We start from the raw sequence: 13366 nt of genomic DNA, 5'->3' as shown, positions 1-13366 counted from the left end.
TTGGCCCGTGGGGCCTAGGTTGATTGTGGTGGGGTTTGCCAGACCTGGCCCAACTGCTTGCCTCAATCGTGGCAATTTCTTCTTTCTTTCTTCTTCCCAACGCACCTCCCGTGCCGCTCTGAATAGCCTGGGTCGTAGCCTTGAGTGCCGAGTAATTCAGGATTTTGTCAAACCTCAGACCCTCTTCTATCATGACCCCTATCTTCACTACCTCGTTGAAGGATTTTCCGACTGTTGTCACCAAGTGACCAAAGTAGGTTGGATCCAGTGTTTGCAAGAAGTAGTCCACCATTTCTCCCTCTCTCATGGGAGGATCCACTCTAGCTGCTTGCTCTCTCCAGCGGAACCCGTACTCGCGAAAACTTTCCCCGGGCTTCTTCCCGGTCCTCAATAATGTGAGACGGTCAGGGACTATCTCGAGATTGTATTGGAAATGACCTGCGAAAGCCTGCGCCAGGTCATCCCAAGTGTACCATCTGCTGGAATCCTGCCTGGTATACCATTCTAGCGCAGATCCGCTCAGACTTTGGCCGAAATAAGCTATCAGCAGCTCATCTTTGCCGCCTGCCCCTCTCATTTTGCTACAGAATCCCCGCAAATGCGCCATGGGATCACCGTGCCCTTCATATAAATCAAACTTAGGCATCTTGAACCCAGCCGGGAGTTGGACGTCCGGGAAAGGGCATAGATCTTTGTAAGCCACGCTGACTTGGTTGCCCAATCCGTGTAGGTTCCTGAAGGACTGCTCCAGGCTTTTGAACTTCCTCAATACCTCATCCTGTTCAGGGGCTTTAACCGGCTTTTCAATCTCTGCCGGTACCTCCAAGTGCGGGTTGTAGGCCTGTGGTTCGGGGGCATGGAATGTGGGCTCAGGGGGATAGTATTGCGTATCGTGAGCCTGAAACAATGGCTCGTTGGAGGATCTTTGCAACGTGGCTGGCGGAGGTGCCCCGACAACGGGGACGATTGGCGGAGGAGGGTTTTGTTTGGGTGGTGGAGCTTGGGGATTATAGGAAGAATCCCCTTGGTAGTATTGGGCAACGGGGAAGCCCGTTGAAGGGCCGGGTAAAGGGTATTTCGGTGTGTGTCCCGGTGGGGAAGTAGGAGTGACGAGTGGTTCGGGCCCCTTTTGCGCCTTAGCCATGGCTAGCTGCATTTCATGCATTTCCAATCTCAGTTTTTCTATATTGGCCATCGCCTCCTTCAGCATCTGATGTGCCGCCCCTTCCGACTCAACACTATTTTCTGAGCCAGTCATGCTTTCTGGTATAATCCCTTTTGATCTTGTTTGATAATGGTATGGTGCCAGTACGCTTTAACAACTAACTGTTTGGATTTGGACAAACAACAAACTTGTTAGCGTTAAAGTTTTAACAGATATTGCAATTGCATGTTGGGGAACGCAATTTTCTTAGGCAGTTAACCATTTCTAACATGTTTTTTTTCTACCGCGTGCATCCTCCCGCGTGAAACCCTTCATTCCACCCTTTTTTATTTATTCTTTGTGCCTTTTTTATTTATTCACTTTCTTTTTCTTTTTTTCTTTTTTTTTGTTGTGGTCGAATCTTATGGAGATTGCCTACGTATCATGCCCCCGCATGAATCAGACCTTGCGTAGTTCGGACCAATAATAGATAAACAATAATGAACATTTTTTTTCAATTTTCATATTAAAACAAACTGAGTTTCAAAGGTTTGAAGATGACCTACAAACTCGAAAATCAAACAACCCACATATTCTAATCAAAAGATTTACAAACTCAAAAACAAACGGCCAGCTTCCTTTCCCCGTTTGTCAAATGCAACCAAACGACTATTTTTGCAAATGTTGCCCCTTCCAAATCTCACATGAATTTTGAGGCTGGGGAGGATTATTTTGACACTTTACAAACTTGTCCATTCTTTTACGAAAACAGCCTTTCGACAACTGAAAGATACTCTAAGGCTATTTCGGCGAGAACGGTTTAAGACGCGGCCGAAGCTGGCTCGGCTTATTATGACAAAATTCAAACGGTATTCACCTGACCGCTGACTCTTTGTTTTTTTTTCTTTTCAAAATTACGAAAAAAACTGGTGTTGCAAACACGGCCCTTCAGCGCCTCGGGGACGAAGATTTCTAAGGCTGTGTGGGTCCACTGGACAAAAAATCATAAACATGACCCAAAAGGTGGCTGTTTATGCAAAGTCAGCCTTTCGGCGTCCCTTTAGGGAACATTTGGCTATTTATGACAAAACAGCATCAGCTGACTTATTCATGACTCTTTTTATCGTTTTCAAATTAGCAAACTCAATATTGCAAACACGGCCTTTCAACATCTCGGGGACGAAGATTTTTAAGGCTGAGTGGGTCAACTGGATCAAAATCCTAAAATGACCCAAAGGTGGCTGTTTATGCAAAGTCAGCCTTCCGGCGTCCCTTTCGGGAACATTCGGCTATTTATGACAAAACAACATCGCCTGACTTCTTTATGACATATTATTTTTATTATTATTTATGTGTTTTTGGTTATTTTAGCAAAAATGGGGGTTGGACCCGATGAGGGTTGCCTACGTATCTCACATCCGGTGAGAATCAAACCCGCGTAGTTCGGGCAATCAAGAATAAGTAGATGAACTAACTTCCTTTTTTGAATTTGTGAAAGAACTACTTTAAAAGGAGAAAGGAAATATTTTTGATTGATTTTCTTTTTAAAAGAAAGACTTCTAAGATATATATATATTTTTTAATTTCCATTTGTTTTTTTTTTCTTATTCTAAAGGAAGAAGAAAATATTTTTCGGAACTTTACCTTTAATAAAAGAAATGCTTCTAAAAAATATTTTTTTTTGAATTTTTAATTTTCTTTTCAATTTTGAAAGAAGAAAAATATTTTCGGATTTTTTTCTATCTTATTATACATTTTTTTTAAAAAAAATAGTTAAAAGACTTTCTAAAGAAGTTAATAATGGAAAATATTTTTGGATTTTTTTTTTGTTTTTGAAAATTGGGGGTCTAAAAACCTTTCTAGACTTTTTGGCAAGACAAATATTTTTGCAACAAATAAAGACATATATATATTTTTTGGAAATAAAAACTTTTGGATATATATATATATATATATATATACATATATATATATATATATACATGTATATATTTGTGACAAATAATGAAAGACTTTTTTTTATTATTATTATTATTATTTGAATTTTCATAAAAAACCCATTTTAAAAAAGTAAGACTCTTTTTAATTTTTATTTTTATGATAAGACAAACTATATATTTCTATATTTTTTTTTTTTTGAAAAACAAAACAGAACAACGATTTCTTTTTCTATTTTTCCTTTGCTTTTAATAAAACAAACTAATAAGACGTTTTTTTTTCTTTCCAAAATTTCGGCAGAGTTTTGACAGTATTTGGGTAGTGGGTTTTTTAAAAAATAAACAATCAATTCCCTAACCGCTATTTCCTTTTTTTCAATTTCACAATATTCATAATATTCAAACACCGGTCAGCATGCGGGCACGAGACAAATAAATGCACGGAAAACAAATAGGATGCATCAGGATGGCCTTTTCATATCAGGTTGCTAGTCCTAGACGGACCCAACCCCTGTGTTGAGTCCCCTAAGTCAAATGCAACGTGATGCAAATAAGCGTTCCTACTAGGGATCTGGCATGAAGTCACGTTATTCTATGTTCAAAACCTGGGTCGGTGTTCTAGACAGTGTACCCGAGCGGACCACTCGAGTTGAGGAAGGAGCTCCTGTCCGGGAACCAAAAGGCTAACCGACTTAGAAACTTTCCGAGCCTCTTTTATTTAGGGTATGACACTAACAGAATAGGGAGTCTTAACCAGTAAGCACATCCCCGGAGGTAAGAAGAGTAGGTTTCGGCACAGTTTATATACAGTTCAGATAATATCAAAGCGGTAAAGGCAACATTTAGCACATTAGGCTCAAAACATGTAAAAATCAGATAAAGCCAAATATAACAATTTATCTAAGCTCGAATTTCTAACCCTGAACCAGTGGTTCTGGGTCAAAGTATTCCCCAGCAAGAGTCGCCAGAGCTGTCACACCTCCTTTTTACATACCCGCGAGGGTACAAGGGAGTTTTTTCCAATTAAAGGACAATCGAAACGGGATTCGTTTATTTATTTCAGAGTCGCCACTTGGGAGATTTAGGGTGTCCCAAGTCACCAATTTTAATCCCGAATCGAGGAAAAGAATGACTCCATATTACAGTCTGCGCACCAGAAATCCGGATAAGGAATTCTGTTAACCCGGGAGAAGGTGTTAGGCATTCCCGAGTTCCGTGGTTCTAGCACGGTCGCTCAACTGTTATATTCGGCTTGATTATCTGATTTTATACAAATATGAACTTATGTGCAAAATTTTATCTTTTTACCGCTTTCTTACTTATTGTTATTATTTTACGAGAATTGCAACGTCGTGGAAACATATCTCGAACCACGTTACATCAATGCACCCGTAGTTGTTTGGCATATCTCGACTCGGTTGAGATTTGGATTTGGGTCACATAAATGTGCACCCGAGTTAAGGAAAATAAATTATTAAAGGCGCGCCTAAAGCAACTAGCGTCTTGTTATTTTGGGGAAGGCCGTAAAATTCGCTAAACGGCCTGTCCTCGAATTCTAAGTATTTTAATATATACATTTAGAGGGCCCCGCAGCTTGTGCATTTTTTGTTTGTCGAGGCTCGTCTCATTCATTATTAAAAAGAATTTGCAATGTCATGGAAATACATCTCAGACCACGTCACAATCAATGTACCCGTGATTAGAGACACATTTCGATTTCGTTGAGATTTGGATTTGGGTCACATAAATGTGCACCCGAGTTTAAGGAGATAACATTATTAAATACGCGCCTAAAGCGACTAGCGCAGGGTTATTTTGAGAAAAGGCCGTGAAGTTCGCTAAGCGGCCGATCCCGAGTTCTAAGTAATTAACACATACATTTGTGAGGGCCCCGCAATCTATATATTTTACTAGGCGAGGCTCATCTCATTTATTTTAAATGGACAAATCCTAAAGCGACTACATCTTTTCTATTAAAATTAGTCTCTAAAATAAATAAAGAAAATCCTAATTAATTACGAGCTTTTTTTTATTTAAGAAAGCATGGCATACTAATTGCTATATTAATACAAATATTGATGAACAAGAATTTTACTAAAAAAATTCGAAATTATAAATAAAATAAAAATTTGACAACTAATATTCAAAAGAATCAAATATAGTTAGATTGAAGCTCGCATTGTTATATATATAAAAAAAACTATTGGAATTAATTATTCACAACCATTTGAAACTGGATTTAACCATAATTACTAAAGCTTAATAGAAAGTTTATTAGACTTAAACGTTCTTCTAATTTTGTTTGAACTCAAATCATGCCTTAATACCTAATTCACGAAATTTAGTTCAAATTCATGCCTTAGCTAAATTTAAGTACTTGTTCACAATTAACCTACTGTTGATAATCTTAGAACCTTCATAGCTAGTGAATTAACCCGTTTTGCCAAGCCGATTCATTAAAGACTAACTTATGTTATTTTCTCTTATTCCAATTATTATTCAATAATACATAAAATAGCCTAAATACAATCAATAAAAGGAACAGAGAAAAAGCGAAATTAAAACTTCAAAATTCGATTCTTCATATGTATTCATGCTTCCACATTTTTAGCTTGCAATAACTAGTATTACATTCGTGTACCTGGTATTGGAAAACAAGAGAAGATGAAGCTGAGAAGCAGCAACAGTAGTAACAATGTAGCACAACAACGACAGTCCAGCAACACAGGAATAGACCAGTAACAGTAGGAATAGTAGAAAACCCAGGAGACTATAAACGACTCCAAGTATAGAGAAGAAGTAAAAGGCAGGAAGGTTCTGACTATTTCAGATCTTAAGCGAGGCAATGAAACAGTAACTATTCTTTTTCAACTTCAAAACTCTCCAAAATGAATTCTGCCCCTGTATATTCAGTGTATCCAGAATGTATATCGGGTGTATACTTCTCACTCCGCCCCCTCTTTTTTTCTTCTCTCTATCTAGTTTTTCCTCTTTTTTTTCCACCCCTTCTTCCTAAATTTTCTCTTCTATTTATAGCAAAATTTTCGAAATTTTCAGATTTGTTTTTTTATTATTTTATTATTTTTTTAATTAAAAGAAATCCCACTTACAAATTGCTTTTATTTTTTTAGAAAAAGAAATCCCACCTTTATTTACTTTTATTTTTAAAATTCCAACTTTAATTACTTTATCTTATTTAAAATCCCACTTTTTATTTTTTTAAAAGAGAATCTCACTTTATTTAACTTTTCTTTAAAAAACAAACCACTATCTTTTCTTTTTCTTTTAAAAATGCTACTTTCAATTACTTTAAATTTTTTAAATTTTCAGATACCTTTATATTTATTTTTTAATTCCAACCTTATTTTACTTTTAAATTTTTTAAAACTTTTTACTTTTTTTAAATTTTCTACATTCTTTTACTTTTTTTTATTTTTTTATTTTTTATTTTTTTAAAATCATTTCCGAAATTACTATATATATATATTTTTTAAAATAAAAATAATAATAAAATATTTTCGGATTTTTTTATATATAAAAAAAACAAAAAATAAAACTATTAATAGTGATAATTCACTTTTTATTTTTTATTTTTTCGGTTTTGTTTTGTGTTGGACAAAAATGAAGAAGGGGTGTTGGGTTAATGGAGCGGACCGGATCGACCCGGTTTGAAACGGACCGGGTCATGGGGAAAGTTGGGCAATTATTTGGGCCTGTGGTTTGAAATTGAAGAAGTGGCCCAATCCGATTTTTCTTTGTATTTTTGTTCTCTTTTCTTCTTTTATTTTTCTAAAACTAAATTATAAAAGTACTTAAATTATTATTAAGAACTAAATTAAGTTATAAAAGCGCAAATTAACTTCCAATAACAATTAACGCACAATTAAGTAATAATTAAGCATAAAATTGTTCATTTGGACATTAAATGCTAAAAATGCAAAAGATGCCTATTTTTGTATTTTTTATTAATTTAACAAATAAACATGCATAGACAAACATACAAATAGTTACACAAAATATCACAAAAATTGCACACCAAGAAAAATTATTTTATTTTTGAATTTTTTGGGAGTAATTCTCATATAGGGCAAAAATCACGTGCTTACACTTGACACCAATGTATAGATACTCGTCACCATGACTATATGTCGTACTCCGCAATTAACATGTAGCAAATAAGACACAACTCCTAATCCCTCAAGCTAAGGTTAGACCAAGCACTTACCTCGATGCCTCGAACACAATTCATGATTCAATTATAGCTTTACCCCTTGATTCCACCACCAATTCGCTCGAACCTAGCCACAAGTTACTTAATTACATCAATAAACGCTAAATGAATCAACCCCAATGCATGAAAATGAGTTTTTCTAAAGTTTTATCCAAAAAGTCAAAAAAGCCCCCGGGCCCACATGGTCAAAATATGAGGTTCGAACCAAAACCCGATTACTCATTCCCCCACGAACCCAAATATATAATTTGTTTTGAAATCGGACCTCAAATTGAGGTCCAAATCCCCAATTTTTGAAAAACCTAGGTTCTACCCAAAACACCCAATTTACCCCATGAAAATACTTGATTTTAAGTTAAATCATATTAAAAGATGTTAATATTTGAAGAAAACTAGTTAAAAATGACTTACAATTTATTTGGAGAAGAAGAAGCCTTTGAAAAATCGCTCTAGTGTGTTTATGTTTTGAGAGGATATAAAAAATGGGTTTAAGATCGTCTAAGTATAAAAGTTGCAGGTCTCAGGTATGGGAATTGCGAACAGGGGTTCGCAATTGCGAAGAGAAGTTGGGAAATGTGAACTGGGAATTGCAAAGAGAGGTTGGGAAATGCGAACTGGGAATTGCGAAGGGAGGTTGGGAAATGCGAACTGAGAATTGCGATGGGAGGTTGGGAAATGCGAAGCCTGCAGGCCTACAATTCCGTAAGTCCAAAATTTCACACCGCGGCCTATCCAAAACTCATCTGAGCCCTCGGGGTTCCAAATCAAACATGCACACCACCCTAAAAATATCATACATACTCGCTCATGCATTTAAATCACTAAAATAACATCAACAACTATGAATTAAACCTCAAAATCAATGAAATTTTTCCAAAACTTCTTTAAACATCAAATTTTGCATTTAAGGTCCGAATCACATCAAACGGATTTCGTTTCTTACCAAATTTCACAGAATTATCTTAAATCACATATAAGACCTGTAGCAGGCGCCAAAACAAAAAATACGGTCCTGATACCAACATGTTCTAATTAAAATTTATTTCCAAATCATTTAAACAATTTCAGACAATAATTTTCTTTAAAATTTCATTTCTCGGGCTTGGGACCTCGGAATTCGATTCCGGGCATACGCCCAAGTCCCATATTTTCCTACGGACCCTCGGGGACCGTCAAATTATAGGTCCGGGTTTGTTTACCGAAAACATTGACCGAAGTCAAATTAATTCATTTTATAGTCAAAATTTATTATTTTTCATAGACTTTCACATATAGTCATTCCGGCTATGCGCTCGGACTATGCACGTAAATCGAGGTGATGCTAAAAGAGGTTTTTAAGGCCTCGAAATGCAGAATTCATTTTAAACACAAGTGATGACCTTTTTGGGTCATTAAAATAATGAATTCAGTCGGTTATTTGTATTGTAATGACCCGACCGATCATTTTAATTTTTAGATCTCAGTTCCCCTAATTAAGACTCCCCGTATGTGCTTTTAATGTTTTATGACCCGGGAGCATTTGGGCGCTTAATATTGAAATTTGGCGCATTGAAGGTTTTCCAAGTTTTTCAAGTTTGTTTTGAGTAGACTTTGGTGTTATCGAGGTCCGTTTGGGATTCCAAATGTGGGACTAGTTCGGTATAGTGATTTATGACTTACGTAAATTTTGACGTCATTCCGAGTTTATTTAATCTGAATCGGACTGGCGGAAGTATTTTTAGAAGTTTTTGAGTTTCATGATTTAATTCATGCGTTTTGGCCTCCGATTCGTGATTCTAGATGTTATTTCGGTGTTTTGATTGTGCGAGCAAGTTTGTATGATATTTTTAGACTTGTGTGGATGTTTGGCGTAGATCCCCAAGGGCTCGGGTGAGTTTCAAACGCGTTCAGAAGGGGGGGGGAGGACTTCAGTTTTATGTTTTTTTTTGTTTTTTGTTTTTGGCTAGTTCCTCAACGCAAATGTGAAGTTTTTTTCACATTTGTGAGGAACCTTTCGCATTTTCGAAGTTGGGAAGGCACTGAGGATTTCGCATTTACGAAGATCATGCCGCTTTTGCGAACCTGCCCCTCTTCGCATTTGCGAAGTTTTTGGTTGCATTTGCGAAGTTTTTGGTTGCATTTGCGACCATGGCAGAGATGGCTAGCCTTTGTATTTGCGATGGTTTTGTTGCATTTGCGACCTTCGCATTTGCGAACAAGACTTAGCTTTATGGTGCGAGAGCTTATTACTACGACACTTAACTTTATTTCCCTCATTTCCCACTTGGTCTTAGGCGATTTTTAGAGCATTTTGTGGAGGTATTTCTTCAACATCAAGAGGTAAGTGATCCCTATCAATTCTTTAGCTAAATACGTGAATCTTAGGTAGATTTAACACAGAAAAATGATGAAATTAATGGGGTTTTGAGGAAAGCCTATGGTTTTGGTAAAAAAATGAGATTTGACCACGAAATTGGTTATGTAATTAAGTAAAATTATATATTTGAGTTCGTGAGACTATGAGTGATATTATCTTCGAATATTTTTGGAAACTAGGCATATGGGCCCGAGGGCGAATTTTAAGAATCTTTCAATTTGGGTTGGGTAATAGCTAAATTATGAACATTTAAGAAAATATTGATTCAATTATATAATATTTGACTAGTTTCGGATTATTCAACATCAACTTGGGGCTTTTACAGCAGATTAGTGGACCGGAAGTGAGCTTGAAAACGAGGTAAATCCCTTGCCTAACTTTGCAAGAGGGAACTCATCCACTAAGGTGTATCTTTGTTATATATTACTTGTGTGGGAAACTACGTCCACATGAGGTGACGAGAGTCTGTGCATAGATATATTCCATGATATGTCCATGTAGACTTAAATCCACATCATGTTTTTAATTGTACTGTTGTGTTTATCATGCGTATTACGTATCTTTAATAGGGTTGAAACTAGTGATTTTAATGTTGCAATTATCAACTTAGCCTTCTTACTGTGGTAAATTGATGAATACTTAATAACTATGAAAAATCCATGTCCTCTCGCATCGGAAGTACTTTCGCGAGTGAAGTAAACTTCTATACTCTAATGGGATCGGGTCATTCACCTCGGCAGCAGAGTAACACCACTCTTATGGGATCGAGTCGTTCGCCTCGGCAATATGGTAACACCACTCTTATGGGATCAATCGTTCGCCTCACCAATATGTGTCACAACCCAAAACCATCCATTGTGATGGCGTCTATTATAGAACTAGGCAAGCACACTACTTAGACATTCCCAACACTTTAAAGATTTGAAAGATACGGAAGCAGATAAGTTTAAGAAAACCTTTTTAAAAGCAGAATAAGAAATCAAAACTCAATACAAAATCTCTCCCAAAACCAAGGCGTCACCGAGTATATGAGCATCTACATAAAGATATAATCTAGTACACCATCTAGAAAACAAAACTGAAACATAAAATTAAAGATAAGGGGGGAGAGTCAATGTCTGCGAATGCCAAGCAGCTACCTTGATGATCTCCAAAGGTCCGGACTCCATAACTCAGCAACCGCTGTGAACGGAAGCACCTGAATCTGCACACGAGGTGCATGGTGCAGCGTGAGTGCAACCAAATTAATAAGTAACAAATCTAACTTTTGGACTGAAAATAGTGACGAACTTAGCAGGTACAGTTCAATAAAAAAATAATAGTACAAGTCAACAGTTAAACCCAATACAAGATAGATCAATTGTGAATGATATGAGGAATATGACCTCTCTACATCTACATGCAAATGCACATGCTGTATGTGATGCACCACACTGAAAGTCTCGTGTACTCACACTCTCAGAATACTTATTCACTCAGTACCGTATATGGCCAATCCAGTCCAGGGAAGATCCATTCCAGATATATACACATCAACTAACAGTTAGTCACTCAGTACTGTATAAGGCCATTGAATCCCAGGGGAAGATCCATCCCCAAATATAAATGATTCGGGAAAAATACATGCTCAGGGAAGGTATATCCCTCAATAAAAATTAAGTGCGTTCACTCGGGTGTGTACAGACTCCGGATGGGCTCCTTCAGCCCAAGCGCTATAATAAGCCAGATCCAGGCATATATCTATAAAACCTATTGCAGCGTGTAGATCGATCCCATAAATGTCACTCACAATCAGTCCCTCGCCCTTACTCAATCATCAATCTCTCCAGTCTCTCTCTCTCTCTATCGGGCTCAATATATCGTGAAACTATCCCAAAAAGATGATATGATGTATTAATAAATAGCAACATAGACTGAGATATGACATGCAATGAATAAATATGACCGAGTACAAAATTTCAATGTAATCAATAAGTCAACAGCAAGAAACGACCACTATGGGTCCCAATAGTAGCAGCATATAGCTTAAACATAATTTCTAGCATGATTGACAGCTCAATTACTTTATCAAATGATGAAAACATGTATATTAATAAGATAAATCCGCTATACAGTTCCATCTAATCGACAAACTCACAGTTCTTATAGTGCACGACCACCACTTTGCATGTACGTCACCTCAACACCAATCATATAACACATAATCCAGGGTTTCGTACCATTAGGACCAAGTTTAGAAGTGTTAATTACCTAAATCTGAGCAAATCTCTATTCCAACACACCTTTGCCTTGCAAAACGGCCTCTGAATCTAGCCACAAACAATGCGGTACAATCAAAATGGGCTAAAGAAATCAATTTCATAACGAAATACTAAGCTATTAATCACAAGTCAAAAGTCGACTTAGAATCCGCCTACCGGGTCTACAACTCAAAATCTGATAAAAGGCACAAAACCCGAAATCCCATTCAACCACGAGTCCAACCATATCAAATTTACCAAAATCTGACACCAAACCAAACTTTCCAAATCTCTAGCCTCATATTCCCAAATGTCACCTCAAAACCACACAATCTAGATGGTAAAATTAATGGGGAAACAAGATTATTGAATAAAATGAGCACAAGTTACTTACCTCAAGAAACCCCTCGGAAATCTCTTAAAAGTAGACTAATCCCAAGCTTGATATGTTAAAAATGGTGAAAAAGATAGAACCCACATTTTTAATATACTGCCCAGGCCTTCTCGCACCTGCGGCCACTTACCCGCTTCTGCAGTATCGCATAAGAGACAATTCTCCAGCTTCTTTAGTTTCCTCTGCTCCTGCGGCTGGGCTTCCATAAAGCTGCTTATGCGGACCCAGCTCCCATCTCCACAAGTAAGTGTGTGACTCCGTATGAGGACCTCTTTCTCTTCTGCCCACTCTCCGTTCACACGGTTCTCAAAGCAGAGGAGGAAGGGTGGGCAGCAGGTACCACGAGCCCTCTGTCCCATACATCTATCCAGAAGCAAGTGTAGTTCACCGGTTCCACCTAATGCTCCTATCTCTCGACAAAGATCGTGTGAGTGTGCAGTTATGCTTCGGATGCTTCACCATAGAATAGATCGATCCAGTTCCCGTTCTTTTCCGGTGCATTCACTTTATATCTCCGACACACAAAGAAGGATGCGGTGGGAAGGAAGTAGCCCTAGCCTCTGTCCGGCCGATCATTCCGCTGGCATCTTGCATTCATGCCCCCGTTTGATTGCCACTCGGGGATGTAGTTGTAGATAGGTTAGTCTTAGTGGGTCGTTGGCTCCACCTATTATCTCCTTCTATGACATGCTGTTATCGTCGCCATATTCCATATGTCACTTATTCATCTCTGCCTCGCTGCGGGTCAGCACCTCCGAAAGAAACGGAGGACTTCATTCAGTGACCTCGCGATCGCCCTCTGAACAATCAGAATAAGGTAAAGCTTGAAGATAAGTTTTGTACTGAATTAATTTCTCAGTACCTCTAACATTTCCGCTTCTGCGCTCCCATCACCATATCTGCAGCCACATAGGTGCGGTAATTCCCTCGCACCAGACATTTATGGTTTTGTATACAACCAAAAGCGAGGAGACAAATGTCTTAGAAAGATCAACATTAGACTTGGGATGATTCATCACGTTGTGAGGAAATGTGAGGCCAAAAGTATTTACGTTCTCGCTTGC

The 13366-nt window shown here is 37.6% G+C and overlaps 1 pseudogene; it reads left to right on the top strand.

Annotated features, from left to right (window-relative positions):
- The first annotated feature begins 906 nt into the window (after positions 1-906).
- LOC138870300 (uncharacterized) lies at positions 907-13118 on the top strand (annotated as a pseudogene).
- The last annotated feature ends 248 nt before the right edge of the window (positions 13119-13366 follow it).

This window comes from Nicotiana sylvestris, chromosome 6, assembly GCF_000393655.2.
Source record: "Nicotiana sylvestris chromosome 6, ASM39365v2, whole genome shotgun sequence".
In the NCBI taxonomy this organism is placed as follows: Eukaryota; Viridiplantae; Streptophyta; class Magnoliopsida; order Solanales; family Solanaceae; genus Nicotiana; species Nicotiana sylvestris.
The sequence above is the reverse complement of the archived record's forward strand: the minus strand, read 5'-3'. Positions and strand labels throughout refer to the sequence as shown.